Below are 15,733 nucleotides of genomic sequence, written 5' to 3'. Positions count from 1 at the left end.
GTGCCCAGCTGGTTCAACTGTTAAAAAGGTAAAGGGACCCCTGATCATTAGGTCCAGTCGTGGACAACTCTGGGGTTGCGGTGCTCATCTCGCTTTATTGGCCGAGGGAGCCGGTGTACAGCTTCCGGGTCATGTGGCCAGCATGACCAAGCCGCTTCTGGTGAACCAGAGCAGTGCACAGAAATGCTGTTTACCTTCCCACCAAAGCGGTACCTATTTATCTACTTGCACTTTGACGTGCTTTCGAACTGCTAGGTTGGCAGGAGCTGGGACCGAACAACGGGAGCTCACCCCGTTGCGGGGATTCGAACCGCCGACCTTCTGATCGGCAAGTCCTATATATCCTACAGAGCCAAACTAGAGGTCTTGCTACATAGCATCTCCATGACAGCACCCTGTTGCAAGGGCTGATGGAAGCTGGAGTCCCACAACATCTAAAGGGACTTAGTATATCACCACTTAGTATGGAGATGGGTCACAGCCTAGCTGGGATTGATTTTACATGTTCTGAATTTTCTCTCCCACAGGCTATTACTTTTGCTGCTTAAAAAACTTGCCTGCTGACCTTTTCATAGGAATATCTCATCATCTGTTAATCCTGACATCCTTTTGTGGAAGTAACTTGCATTGCTATAACCCAATGCAAGCACCACATGTCAAAAATCAACTGAAATGACTTGCAATCCTATTGCTAGTTAATAATGATGCCTTGCTTAATGATAGGTTGGAAGTTGTTAGGAACAATAATGACAATTCAAGATGTGTCAGAATGTCAAATTCATGCTTAATTCAATGATTGGACCCTGATTGGCCACCTAAGTGATAAAAAAATGTATAAATGGATGGCATAAAGGAACATATAATAAATGACACTGTCATAAAAAATGTTCAGTATAATTAAACCTCTTGACTGTTTGGCACAGAGGAGTGTGGGATTTTATTGAGACATGATTAATCATTTCACATTATGTAAAGGTGCTTTTCTACAAAAATAATGAATTGACACTGGTGACGGACGTGGTCAATTTATGTTAGGTTTCCACTGAGTTTGAAAGAAACCACATCATTTCACAGCATTAAAAAAGACTAAATGCTCAGGTATGTTTTGCAAGAGATAGAACCATAGCTCAGTGAGATGTACAAGATGGGAACTGGCAATTGGTTAGTGCCACCCACTGACTGCAGAAATTACTTTATAGGGACTGTAAATTCAAAATCTCAGAATGTATTTTCCTTACCAAAAGAATATCTGCAAAGACATTCTTAGAAGCAGGCAACATGGAAATTTTATAATCTGAAAAGCCAACATTTACCTGAATGGAAGCAATGCCAAATTTCTGTGATTACAAAGCCACAAAGGCAATGCCTGGGTCTTTAACAACCTGGGACAAAGTTGTTTGTCAGAATACCTCCTCCCCTATCAACTGGCCCAGGTACCATGGGCAGCAGGAAGGGGCGGGCCTTCTCTTTCTCCAACCAGTAGGTCTAGCTCACATGGCATAGGGCCTTCTCTGTTGTGGCACCCTGCCTATGAAATCAAAACTTCCAACATTTCTCCAATGAAAATAGGAACATCCTATTCCATAATAATGTTTTACTATTTATACCCCACCCATCTGTCTGGGTGGCCCCAGCAACTCTTGGCAGCTTCCAACACATATAAAACATAACAAAACATTAAACATTTTTTAAAAAAGCAACATTTTCTAAACAGGGTTGCCTTCAGATGGCTCAGGGGTTGGATAACTGCATATCCCCCAACATTTCCCCAATGAAAATAGGGACGTTCTAAGGAAAAGCGGGACATTCTGGGATCAAATCAGAAAGCGGGGTGGCTTGGAGAGTCTGTGAAACTCTTTCCCCTCAGAGGTGTGGACAGGTCCAATGAAGAGCAAGGAAGAAGCCAGTACAAATTACCAGAAGAGAAGAAGAAGAGTTTGGATTAGATATCCCGCTTTATCACTACCCTAAGGAGTCTCAAAGCAGCTAACATTCTCCTTTCCCTTCCTCCCCCACAACAAACACTCTGTGAGGTGAGTGAGGCTGAGAGACTTCAGAGAAGTGTGACTAGCCCAAGGTCACCCAGCAGCTGCATGTGGAGGAGCGGGGAAGTGAACCTGGTTCACCAGATTACGAGTCTACTGCTCTTAACCACTACACCACACTGGCTCTCAGGGGTTGGCAATCCAAAAGAAGGCCTGGTGCCCAATTATCTTGCGCATGTAATTCTTAGCTCTGTCTGTCTGTCTGTGTATATAATATTCAATACATGCACCATTCTGAATAACAGCTTGTGAACATGTGGCGTTTCAGAGGCACCCTCCAGGGAAGCAATGAGAGTTCAACCTCGGCAAAAGGACTTGAGAAGGGGTGAGGAGCTATGAGGCCTGGGAAGAGTTCTGAGGGATGCCATGAAGGCTGCATTTGATCCCTGGCTTGAGGTTCCTCACACCTGGTCTCAAAGTTTAATTCACTGTACAGCTCTATACAATTCTATACAACAGGACACAGGTGGCGCCCTGGTCTAAACCACCGAGCCTCTTGGGCTTGCCGATCAGAAGGTCGGCAGTTCAAGTCCGTGCGACAGGGTGAGCTCCTGTTGCTCTGTCCCAGCTCCTGCCAACCTAGCAGTTCAAAAGCACACAAGTGCAAGTAGATAAATAGGTACCGCTGCGGCGGGAAGGTAAACAGCATTTCTGTGTGCTCTGGATTCCGTCACGGTCTTCAGTTGCACCAGAAGCAGTTTAGTCATGCTGGCCACATGACCCAGAAAGCTGTCTGTCGGCAAACACTGACTCCCTCAGCCTGAAGCGAGATGAGCGCTGCATCCCATAGTTGTATTCAACTGGACTTAACCATCCAGGGATCGTTTACCTTTTTACCTTTAAACATATATACTAACTCTGCTGAGCTCAGTAGGGCTTACTCCTAACGCAAACGGGGACTGCAGCCTAAAAGAGCCTACACAAATACACTTTCCTGGTTCTGCCGAGGATTTGGGGTATGTGTGAATGTGTTTAAAATCTAATCTTGTTCCTTGGCAAGGCTGCCAACGTTTGTGTATATTTGCTCCAGATAGTGTTCTTAGCTAAGCCATCTGTAGAAACAAAACTCCTGGAAAATGCACCTCTTTGAATAAATGAATTAGGTTCAGCGGTGGGGAGTATGTTACACTTGATATAAATAATTGCATTTATATCTTCTTGTTACACCGTGAGAGAGGAAAGACAAACTCGCAGAGAGAGAGAAAACCCTTAACCCTGAAGCCCACCCCCTTTTAGATGACTTCACAGCTACACCTGCCAACAATGAAACACTAACATCTCCCCATCTTTTTCTTATTTCAAGTGTGCATATGAGAGCATTGCCTAGCTGCCTGCGTCGATAGAAAGTACATGAAAAGTCATCTGGAGAAAAAAGGCACACACTGGCTCCTGGCTGCTAAATCTTAACCATTCTGGCGTTACATATTTGTCGAAATGGTGCTGGAAGCTCATCCATTGATTTCCATTTTTCTCCTCCTTGCCCCATGCGCTGCAGCGACAGCCACCTTAGGAAGCACGTAATCCCTTAAGCCACGAGAAACCTACTCACTGTTTGGCTTCCCAAAGCTTTAATCATCTCCATTTTTTTATTCCTTTTCTCAGTATGTGTTTCATTATGCCTGTCTGTGCTGAAGATCTTGGCCTGGGTTTTCCTTTCTTTCTTTCAAGCCAGAAGATTTGTTACTGAAACAAGCAGCTACCTTAAAGACAGAAAGAAAGACAGACAGAAAGAAAGAAAGAAAGAAAGAAAGAAAGAAAGAAAGAAAGAAAAAGAAAGAAAGAAAGAAAGAAAGAAAGAAAGAAAGAAAGAAAGAAAGAAAGAAAGCTGTTAGCTTTTGCTCCTATTTATTAATTTTAGATAGTTTTGGGGATCTAACCAACGCATCCTGCCAGCGCAAAGATTTATGCTTGTACAAACAGAACTTTCTCCCATCCTCTCATGCACCCCTAAATTTGTTCTAGGCAGTGCTTCCACCCCAAAAAAAATGTTTAGGGGTACTCTCATTTTGACTCAAAAAAATCACCATTTTATAGTTCAAATTGGGAAAAATAAATACAGTAAATGAACGAAAGTACAAAGAACATGCATTGCCTCATTTCCTACTCATATTGAAATACTGCCCCTCAACGAGGCCAAACTTTCATCAGTAAAACACCACACATCCACATTCCACACTGCTTCACACATTAAACGCTCACTTCCGTCTGAGACTCATTGGGAAAGGAAATGAAGCTGCCATCAGAGGTGGTAACAACAAAACTGACCAATCACTGTGCTAGATTCCAACTTCTACTTCACACATTAAACACTTGCTTTTGTCTGAGACTCAGGAAACACCGTGACAGGAAATGAGGCCACCATTGGGGGCAGCAACCAAACTGATGATTCACCGTGCTAGAGAAGAAACTAAAAGTTTTATTCCTCTGGAATAAATTTGGGGAGGAAGTGGGGTATGCACTGGGGAGGAGAGGGCTGAGGTTCTGTTCCACAAATGCAAATCCTTGCAATGATTGGGATGTGTGAGTTGGATACCATCAGAACATAAGAAGAGGCTGATGGATCTGGCCAATGGCTCATCTAGTTTAGCAAGCCCTGTTAAGCAGAGCATAGATCAGATTTTAAGTAAAAGCACAGCTGAAATCCAGAAAACAAATATACATGAAATAATTATCACTGAAAAGTGGGGAGGGGGGAACCATCTGAACTTTAAAAATGAATATAGGTATATAGTAAATTATATGAGTAGGAACCGGAGAACTGTTTGTTGGGCACTATTATTAAGATATGTGCAAATGTCCATCTATCTAACAGATACTACACTTAGACATCTGTCAACAACTCGGTAAAGGTAAAGGACCTCTGAATGGTTAAGTCCAGTCAAAGGTGACTATGGGGTTGTGGCGATCATCTCGCTTTCAGGCCAAGGGAGCCGGTGTTTGTCCACAGACAGCTTTCCGGGTCATATGGCCAGCATGACTAAACCGCTTCTGGTGCAAAGGAACAGTGTGATGGAAACCAGAGTGCATGGAAATGCCATTTACCGTCCTGCTGCAGTGGTACCTATTTATCTACTCACACTGGTGTGCTTTCAGACTGCTAAGTTGGCAGGAGCTGGGACAGAGCAACGGGAGATCACCCCATCGCGGGGATTCGAACCGCCAACCTTCTGACTGGCAAGCCCAAGAGGCTCAGTGATTTAGACCACAGCGCCACCCGCAGTCAACAACTACGGCAATAACAGAAGGAAGAAAAGTTATAGGAGGAGGACAGGAAAGAGCCGGTGGGGCTGCAATATTGTATTTGTGCTCCAATATTCAACCCTAATTTGTATTGGCTTTTGTCCCTCTCTCTTCTGAACATCCTAATACAAATGTTGAAGATCTAGATGCAGATGCCAATACAAATTAGGGTTCCTCCCTTGCTTTATGGAATGAGGCTTTATGCAGGCCGAAAAGAACAACAATACCTCTTTTGTGAAGCTTTTATCTAGCCCCCACCCTCAACTAAAAGGAAGCCTAAGTACAAATAATTGCATTTGCAGCCCACGTGCATTCCTTATTCTTGCCTGTCTCCTATTCCACCTCTTTACTTCCCTCTTTTGTCTCTCACATTGCTTTTTCAACCTAGGTACTATTTATTTATTTACTGCATTTATATCCCAAAGAGCACAAGGTACATACTTCTCCCCTCCCCATTTAATCCTCACAACACACCTGTTAAGCAAGGTGTAGAAGCATTGATTGTCCCAGTGAGCTTCATGGCTGAGTGGGGATTTGAACCCTGGTCTTGTAGGTTCTGGTCAACACTCAAAGCACTACACCACTCTCTAAAAGAAAGGGAGTTAAAGGTAACGGGACCCCTGACCATTAGGTCCAGTCGTGGCCGACTCTGGGGTTGCGGTGCTCATCTCGCTTTACTGGCCGAGGGAGCTGGCGTATAGCTTCCGGGTCATGTGGCCAGCATGACTAAGCTGCTTCTGGCGAAACCAGAGCAGCGCACGGAAATGCCGTTTACCTTCCTTTATTATTATTATTAATATTTATTAAAGTTTTAAGGGTTACAGAAAAAAAGACAAAAAACACCATTTTAAACAAAAACAATACAACACATCACAATAAGGAAAAACAAGAATAAGAAAAAGAAAGAAAAAACACAAAAAATAAAATCCATTAAAAAAAAGCAAAAAAAAGTAATACAGCGCATCTTCCCATAATTTATCTTTCATTAGCTTAGTTCCTTGACCTCCTCACACCTCCCTTTTTTGTATTCTAGTTCAATTATCTGTTTCAGCAAATCCTTTCCATCTTTTCAAATTTTTGTCCTGTAATTTATCTTAATATAATGTATCTTTACTTTCCCTCCTTTCATCAATTAACAGTCAGTTTTTCCCAAATCCTTTATAACATTTCTGCTAAAGCCACATATCATCATTCCAACATCCTTCTAACATTCATTAATTTTGCAATGTATCTGTAAATAGTCTTTAAATTTCTTCCAATCTTCCTCCACCAACTCTTCTCCCAGGTCTCGGATTCTGCCGGTCATTTCCGCCAGTTCCATGTAGTCCATCACCTTCATCTGCCATTCTTCCCGGGTGGGTAGATCTTGTGTCTTCCAGTACTTTGCAATAAGTATTCTTGCTGCTGTTGTGGCATACATAAAGAAAGTTCTATCCTTCTTTGACACCAATTGGCCGACCATGCCCAGGAGAAAGGCCCCTGGTTTCTTCAGAAAGGTATATTTAAATACCTTTTTCATTTCATTATAGATCATCTCCCAGAAAGTCTTAATCCTTGGGCATGTCCACCAAAGGTGAAAGAATGTACCTTCAGTCTCTTTACATTTCCAACATTTATTATAGGGAAATGGTAGATTTTTGCAAGCTTGACTGGTGTCATGTACCACCTGTATATCATTTTCATTATATTCTCTCTTAAGGCATTACATGCTGTAAACTTCATACCTGTGGTCCATAACTGTTCCCAGTCAGCCATCATAATATTATGTCCAACATCTTGTGCCCATTTAATCATAGCAGATTTCACCATTTCATCCTGAGTATTCCATTTCAACAGCAAGTTATACATTCTTGACAAGTTCTTAATTTTAGGATCTAGCAGTTCTGTTTCCAATTTTGATTTTTCCACCTGGAAGCCAATTTTTTTATCCAAGTTATATGCCTCCATTATCTGGTAATAATTAAGCCAATCTCGCACTCTATTTTTTAATTTTTCAAAACTCTGCAGTTTTAATCTGTCTACCTCTTGTTCCAAAATTTCCCAATATTTCGGCCATTTGGCCTCCATATTGAGCTTTTTCTGAGCCTTCGCTTCCATTGGTGACAACCACCTGGGGTTTTATTTTCAAGCAAGTCCTTATATCTTATCCAAACATTAAACAGTGCTTTTCTGACAATATGGTTTTTAAACGCTTTATGTGCTTTAACCTTGTCATACCACAGATATGCATGCCACCCAAATACATTGTTAAAACCTTCTAAATCCAGCACGTCAGTGTTTTCAAGAAGCATCCATTCTTTCAGCCAACAAAAAGCGGCTGATTCATAATAAAGTTTTAAGTCTGGCAGGGTAAATCCACCTTTTTCTTTAGCATCAGTTAATATCTTAAATTTTATTCGAGGCTTCTTGCCCTGCCAGACAAATCTAGAGATATCTCTCTGCCACTTCTTGAAACACTCCATTTTATCCAAAATTTGCAATGTTTGAAACAAAACAGCATCCTTGGCAATACATTCATTTTTATCACAGCAATTCGGCCTAAAAATGATAGCTTCAGGTTTGACCATATTTCTAAATCCTTTTTCACTTCCATCCAACATTTTTCATAGTTGTCCTTAAATAAATTCACATTCTTAGTGGTCATGTTAACCCCTAGGTATTTTACTTTCTTAACCAGTGTTAATCCTGTCTCCTTCTGGAACCTCTCTCTCTCAGTCACTGTTAGATTTGGTCTGGTCCATGGGGTCACGAAGAGTCGGACACAACTAAATGTCTAAACAACAACAACAAAAGCAAGCACGAGCTGTTGTGCACACCTCTTTCCCTTGCTGAAGTATTACACTTTCCAAAATAGAAACTCCCAACAAATTTTAATAAGAAATAAAGCTCCATGTTGTCACATTTTCTCTGGACTACATCAGTGAAAATGCAATCCCCAATTGACTGGTCACACACATTTGAAACAAAGGTAAGTAGCGACTCCACCAAGCTTCCCTCTTCCTCTCGGTGGGCTTCTGGTTATTATGATGGTGGGTTTTGACCTTCTAATTACTTCTCTGTGTTTTGGCCTCTGCTGTGCAACAAGTAGCCTGAGCACTTTTTGATCTCCTTGGCCATCAACCACCTCCTACTAATCTCGGCAGGAAAACAAACAAACTCTTGGCTTAATGAATACCTTTCAGTAATTTCAAAAGAGTTGCAGAAGCTTTTTTTAAAAAAAAGCTTCTGTGGCTTTGAACAACTCCCTCCCTCCCCCAAACAGAAACTGGCTCCCTACCCTTCCATTTTCCTTTGTTTTTTAACTTTCAGAAAATTGTAATTAGAATGGTGCCTGTGTGATGCTAAACCCACCAGTCTCTTTAGCACAGGTGGATGAAAGAAGGCTGGGAGGGGGGAAACACTTCATTAAGTTTTAAATAGAAGTCCACTTTCCCTGTTTGCTTGCCCCAGGTGTTTCATTCCAGTCCCTTAAAAATGAATCCTTGGGAGCCATGCGACACAGGGCACACATCAGCATATTCCTTGTTGGTGTCTGAAAGGCATCCTTGGCCCATAACAGCCTACAGAGAAAAAGCTTTGTCGCCCGATTTCTTTATTTGTTTTATTGCATGTATATCTCACCTTTCCTCCAAAGAACTCAAGCTAACACACATGGTACTCGTTCCTTTCCCCCATATTTTAGTCTCACAACAACTCTGGTGGGTAGGTTAGGCTGACTGGGCTCAGGAAGAAAGCCAAGCTTCAAGGCTGAAAGGAATTTGAACCCAGGTTTCCCAGGTGCCTAGTCTGACACTGTGACTCCTATGCTACACTGATAAGATGAAAAACCTGTTTCACTACCCATGGCAGTTCATACTGGATTACTGACTGGGTCATATGTAGTTCGAGTAGAACAGCTGGTCACTTGGGTCAGTCTTTTGATACTATATCACAGGTGTGGAGAACATGTGGCCCTGGAAATGTTGCTGAACTTAAACACCCATCATGCTACTGGCTATGGATGATGGAAGTTGTAGTTCAGAAACATCTGGAAGGTCAGAGGTTCCCCACACATGTCAACAGTAAGCTACTTGCTATGAATATATTCTCTGATATTATTATTATTATTATTATTATTATTATTATTATTATTTGTATATAACCCCATACCTGTAGAACTGAGGGTGGTGTATCAACACAGGCTGTTTTTTTTAGAGGCATCTTCATTTGGTTTCTGTTGCCAGGCAACTGTCCATTTATCTAAGAATGTGCAAGGCTGGTCCCTTCTAGTGAAACATTCTCGCTATCTTCTATTGTATTTGCTTGTCCACTGAGGTACTGGCATATGAAGTTCAGAATGGCTTAGGACCCAAGTACTTAAAGGAGTACTTAAATTCATGTTTTGAGATCGACAGGGGCACCCCTGTTTGTGATCCTGCCCATGGACATGACTTGTGAGGTGGTGACTGAAGAGAGGGCTTTAACTGTTGTGGTGTCCCTATTCTGGAATGTCCTCCCCATGGAAGTGCAGTTGTCCTCATGCTTTAATTTTTAGTTGTCAGCTGAAGGCATACTTGTTTGTCCAGATTTTTGGGAGATAAATCTGACTAGAATCTAGCAATGTTAGTCCTGTTGTCCTACACTGTTGTTTTTAGGGGAATACACTGATAACTGGATTCGCTTTGGATCAGTATTATTAGAAAGCATCTACTCTGTGTCTTTCTAATTTGACTTGTTATTCATGTCAGAATTGGATCAGTTAACGTCAAATCACTGGTTTCCCACATTAACTATAAAGGAAAATCCAAAAACAGCTGTAATTCCCCCCTCCTTTTCACAGAAGTGGATGAAGTTTCAGGCAAAGGAGCCTCTCAAGAGTGTATTAAGCTTGCCAAATTTTCCATCCTGGGATTTTCATTCAAATAAACCCCAAAGTTTTACTGAAAATGAAAAGCCTCCAGGCACTGCTAACCTGATTATTCCTGCCAGCAAAAAAGTCCTGGGCAAGAATTTTTGTTTGTGCAAAGGGGCTCCCTGTTCCACTATGTACCTCCCTCCAAAATTGGCTCGGGGGGGGGGGACAGAACATCAGACAGGAGAAAGGCTGGGGTTGTTTCATCTGGCAAGCTGAAATTCTTTTGCAGATGGGATGTTTGTCAAAGTGCAACATTGAATTCTTCCCTCCAAATTCTTACTTTTTGGCCAGAATGAATGAAATTTGTAGACATGGTTGAGCCTTCTGTGGAGATGAAGCTGCCAGCTTTCAAAACAATAGGTGCTGTGGTTCTTTCACAGGGGACACTACTATTTTGGGATGTGTAGAACAGAAACCACTTGACCTCTCGCAGTGTTTCATGGGCAATCAGTCTGAAAGCTGAGGAGTGTCCCCCTTAGGTAAGTGGATAATAGCAGACTGTCAATGATCAACACAGCTGAGAACTTATTTAAGGGTCGAGTAAGATAAAGGTAAGGGAACCCTGACTGTTAGGTCCAGTCGTGGCCGACTCTGGGGTTGCAGCACTCATCTCGCTTTATTAGCCGAGGGAACCGGTGTACAGCTTCTGGGTCATGTGGCCAGCATGACTAAGCCGCTTCTGGCGAACCAGAGCAATGCACGGAAACGCCATTTACCTTCCCACCGGAGCGGTACCTATTTATCTACTTGCACTAGCGTGCTTTCGAACTGCTAGGTTGGCAGGAGCAGGGACCAAGCAACGGGAGCTCACCCCGTCGCAGGGATTCGAACCGCGACCTTCTGATCAGCAAGCCTTAGGCTCTGTGGTTTAACCCACAGTGCCACCCACATCCCAAGGGTCAAGTAGACTTAGCTAATTGGGGGGAAGTGCCAGACCTAGAGGGGAGAGGGAACCAAACTTAATAAAAACTATAATGCTGGATGGCAAGAATTCAATGTAATGAAATCAGAGGTACCCAAAAACTGAAGCCAGGTGGGTGAAACTTTGAGCAAGCAAAGGAAAACTGGGAGAAAACAACTGGAAAAACGTAAAAAGCAACACTCGCACACAGAGGTTGAGGGTGAGAGATGACAGGCTCTAAGAGAGGTTTGCAGAAACCTAAGGAAAAATAAGAGAGAAAAACAGAATGGTTTGGGGAGTGGGGGACAGAAAGAGTTTAGAATAAACAAGGAACAAATTAATTAATTAATTAGTCATAACCAGTCTAAAGCAATCTGAGAGGGGAGGGAGGCAGCAGAATGAAAGGAAACTGATTGAAGTATCAGTTTTTAATTGTATATTAGAAAGCAGAAAGTGATTGGAAAGGATGCTAATCATCCAGCCTGCTTTCCCAGGAGTGAAAAAGAAACATCACTTGAACGGAACATCCCACCCACAAATCACTGTGATTAGAAAACAATTCCCTGTGATTAAAGCCTAGGCCTGCCTCTCCTAATAAAATATCCCAGTCTAGAGTTGCCACACACCCAGAATTGGGTAAAACTAACCCCCCCCCCCACAAAAAACACTCAACAACTTTTCTGACGGCAACCCTATCCCAATCCCACCTCTCCACTCCTTACTCACTTGAGGTCAGACTGTTTGCCCAGTTAGTTGGTTTCCTTTTTTTAAATTGAAAAGGCAAAATGCAGTTCTTCCCTCCAACCACAGAAGAACTTGTAACACAGCCTGCTCCTCAAAGTGTTTGTGATGCGGTCATGAGAGAAACTGACCACTGCAGTATCATCATGTGATTCAGCTGGAGAAAACAGTATCACTAGTGTTTGCCTGAATCTGTACTCAACAGAATCTATGCTCAGCTGTCAGGATTGCTGTCGGCAGCTCCCGGCTGGTTGCCCAGGAAAGTATAAAGACAAGGAAAATTTTCTCACAGTCCTTTTTTATTTCAGACTTTACAGAGAGAGGCTATAGAACCCAGCCTCTTGGATAATGGCCTTGTCACAAGTGAATCTCCACCCCCCGTCTCTCCCACTTCCTCATTCGTCATCATCATCACCTCCTCTATGGGTGACGCTAAGTATCCTCTGTCTTTGAGCTCTTTGCTCTCCTACTTCTAAGGCCTGCCGGGTTCTGGAATGGTTTGGGATGCTTTCTAGGGACAACATGTCAGCCAGCTGCTGCTCCAGCTCTGCCTGTCCCTCTTCTCCCATTATTTCCCAACTTTCCCTGATTTTACAATCATTTTGACATTTCAAAACCTGACTTCCTTTCCCCTCTTTCTGCGGTTCTTTAAATTTATTTTTACAAACTTCTGCATATCCTAATTAACATAATTTGCTCATTTATTCATCTTCTTTGAATATACGTTCTTATGAAACTGCAGGTTATTAAAATAATCCTGCCAATGTTTTTTATCTGTTTACAATTTATCTGTAAATATCCAACAAACCATTTACATTCTTTTATAAAAAGTTTGCTATCTTGATTTCTCATTCTTCCGCTAAGTTTCACAATTTCTGCATATTCCATAAGTTTTTGTATCCCTTTGCTGGGACTTCTTCTTCTTTCTAGAATGTGTGTTCTTCCTTACTTTTTCTCTTCCTTTTAAATATTTGAAAATATTCAGCATGCCTTCCCTTCAGTCTCCTTGAGCCTAGCTTGCCTGAGTTGCTCCCACATTCCTTCAAATCTTACTCAAATCTTTCCTTCACCCTTGCTGAAAATCTGAGAGATTCCTTTAGAATTGTTCCAAAATAATTGGTGTGGGGCTGCCATGATAGAAATGAATGGAGTCATTGCCATGAATGAATATACTGGACAAAGTTAATATCTACTTGTTGAATTTCTTGATAAATCAGACTTCCGGATTATGTTGTTGTTGTTTAGTCGTTTAGTCGTGTCCGACTCTTCGTGACCCCATGGACCAGAGCACGCCAGGCACTCCTGGCTTCCACTGCCTCCTGCAGTTTGGTCAAACTCATGCTGGTAGCTTCGAGAACACTGTCCAACCATCTCATCCTCTATCGTCCCCTTCTCCTTGTGCCCTCCATCTTTCCCAACATCAGGGTCTTTTCCAGGGAGTCTTCTCTTCTCATGAGGTGGCCAAAGTATTGGAGTCTCAGCTTCAGGATCTGTCCTTCCAGTGAGTACTCAGGGCTGATTTCCTTCAGAATGGAGAGGTTTGATCTTCTTGCAGTCCATGGGACTCTCAAGAGTCTCCTCCAGCACCATAGTTATGTTAAAACACTGCAAAGTCTTTACAAGTCCAACTAAACATACTAAGGTCATTTTTATAAACCTTATTACAAGAGATAGTACACCCCGAAAAAAAATACATTCCCTTTTAAAACCACCCTACTGTCATATTATTTTATTTCAATCAATGATTTTACATTTCTGAATGCAGGAATATTTAAGCCTTTGCCTTCCCAACCTTCTAATTCTGAGGCAGAAATCATTTATAACAGGTTCTGTCCTTTGTGTCTTTTCAGTGTTACTGGGTTCTCATCTTTCATTCTGGTCTAAGCTCCTAATGTAATATATTCAAAACTTTAGTTCTGCTTCACTTTCCATATTAGGGCGATGGGTAGTGGAGTTGCATGCAGCATTTAAAGGGAAGTCAAAAACTTTTTATTATTTAAAGTCAAAGACTTCTTATTATTTAAAGAGCAGGGTTTTATTCAAAAAAGTAAAGAAACTGGATATTCTGATACGGCAATTTTTGTTATGGAACAGAGAAAATAGCTTGCATTCATGTTGATGCATGTTCTTCCTTCTTATAAAATTAGGCCAATTAACACTTCCTACTTAGTTCCAACAGGACATGGGTGGCGCTGTGGGTTAAACCACAGAGCCTAGGACTTGCTGATCAGAAGGTCGGCGGTTCGAATCCCCGCGATGGGATGAGCTCCTGTTGCTCGGTCCCTGCTCCTGCCAACCTAGCAGTTCGAAAGCACGTCAAAGTGCAAGTAGATAAATAGGTACCGCTCTGGTGGGAAGGTAAATGGCGTTTCCGTGCGCTGCTCTGGTTTGCCAGAAGCGGCTTAGTCATGCTGGCCACATGACTCGGAAGCTGTACGCCGGCTCCCTCGGCCAATAAAGCGAGATGAGTGTCGCAACCCCAGAGTCAGTCATGACTGGACCTAATGGTCAGGGGTCCCTTTATTTACTTCCAAGGTGTGATATAACAGTATTAAATGGGCTCGGATCTAAATGTTACAGGTCAGCTGGTCTGTGTGGTTAGCCTGAGGTTAGCTTGTGCTTGGAGGGCACCCCACTGTTGCATTTTGAGGCCCACTGGTTTTTATCCAGTGGCATAGGGGAGGGCTGATCCCTATCTTGGCAAACCCACATTTGCTGGAAATTGGGGCAACTCGAATGCTGAGGCCGCAGAGGACCAGTGGCTACCAATTTCCCCTGCCTATGGCCTTCCACATCCATTGTTTCCCTAGCAATGCCTAGACACACCTTGATTCTTTCGAATCCAATGGCACAACAATAGAACAACAAAAAATCCTTAGCACAGGGTTTGTCAAACTTTCTACCCCAGAGCCCACCTGAGATGACTAAAGATTACCGAGGCCCACCAGTTGCAAAATGGCAGTGGGGGCACAGAGCCAGTCACAAAGAGACAGAGTTTAGTCTAAGTGTGAATTTCAAAGAATTTCAAAGCATTTTATTCATTATCAGGCTTTATTAAAATTACTTTATTATTTATATTAAAATTACTATGTCCAGGGTCCTTTTAATAATACCATCAAGACATCCTCTAAGGTTTCACCTTAGTTGAAGGCTCTATTTCTTGGGACATAGGTTGTTCCTTGATCAAACAGTTCCAACTGCAAATAGAAAGACATTTGTAGAGGAATGATCTCACCACACTGAGAGCCAGTGTGGTGTAGTGGTTAAGAGCAGTAGTCTTGTAATCTGGGGAACCGGGTTCGAGTCTCTGCTCCTCCACATGCAGCTGCTGGGTGACCTTGGGCCAGTCAAACTTCTTTGAAGTCTCTCAGCCCCACTCACCTCACAGAGTGTTTGTTGTGGGGGAGGAAGGGAAAGGAGAATGTTAGCCGCTTTGAGACTCCTGAAGGGGAGTGAAAGGCGGGATATCAAATCCAAACTCTTCTTCTTCTTCTTCTTCTTCAGTCCAAAATGAAGAGTTTAGGGCTCGGAGAGAGACATTTACAGGAGCTAGTGGTAGTAGTTTATTTAAAAAGATTGATATGTCTCTCAGTGAACAAAAGCCACCAAGTGGTTTACATAAAACGACAGAAGATATTAATCAAAAATACAGATAAATTCAAACAGGTTTGTAAACCTATTGGTGTAAACTCACCAGCAGGAAAAGTGGCTTTTGTTCTATAGCTCAGTTTTATGCTTGCTAGAAAGAGTGATCTAATTACCAACTTGGATGCATGAAGCAAGAGGTCAATGGTAATCTAATGGAAACAATGTCTCATGTAGGAAATGTGAATGTACTTCTCTGAGGATGGTTCCTCACTGGGAATGTTTTTTGCAAGGGGGAGGTGTTAGTTTGGGCCTGCAAAAAAAGAG

The 15,733-nt window shown here is 42.3% G+C and overlaps 1 long non-coding RNA gene across 1 annotated transcript; it reads right to left on the bottom strand.

Moving 5' to 3' along the window:
* Window positions 1–3,005: 3,005 nt before the first annotated feature.
* On the bottom strand, window positions 3,006–11,889 carry LOC310743775. Its single transcript, XR_014539221.1, has 3 exons — window positions 11,807–11,889; window positions 11,288–11,338; window positions 3,006–3,745 (listed from the first exon to the last, which is right to left on the bottom strand). It is a non-coding gene; the product is annotated as an uncharacterized lncRNA (long non-coding RNA).
* Window positions 11,890–15,733: the final 3,844 nt, after the last annotated feature.

Source organism: Podarcis filfolensis, assembly GCF_964270895.1.
Source record: "Podarcis filfolensis genome assembly, chromosome: 1".
Classification (NCBI taxonomy): Eukaryota; Metazoa; Chordata; class Lepidosauria; order Squamata; family Lacertidae; genus Podarcis; species Podarcis filfolensis.
The sequence above is the reverse complement of the archived record's forward strand: the minus strand, read 5'-3'. Positions and strand labels throughout refer to the sequence as shown.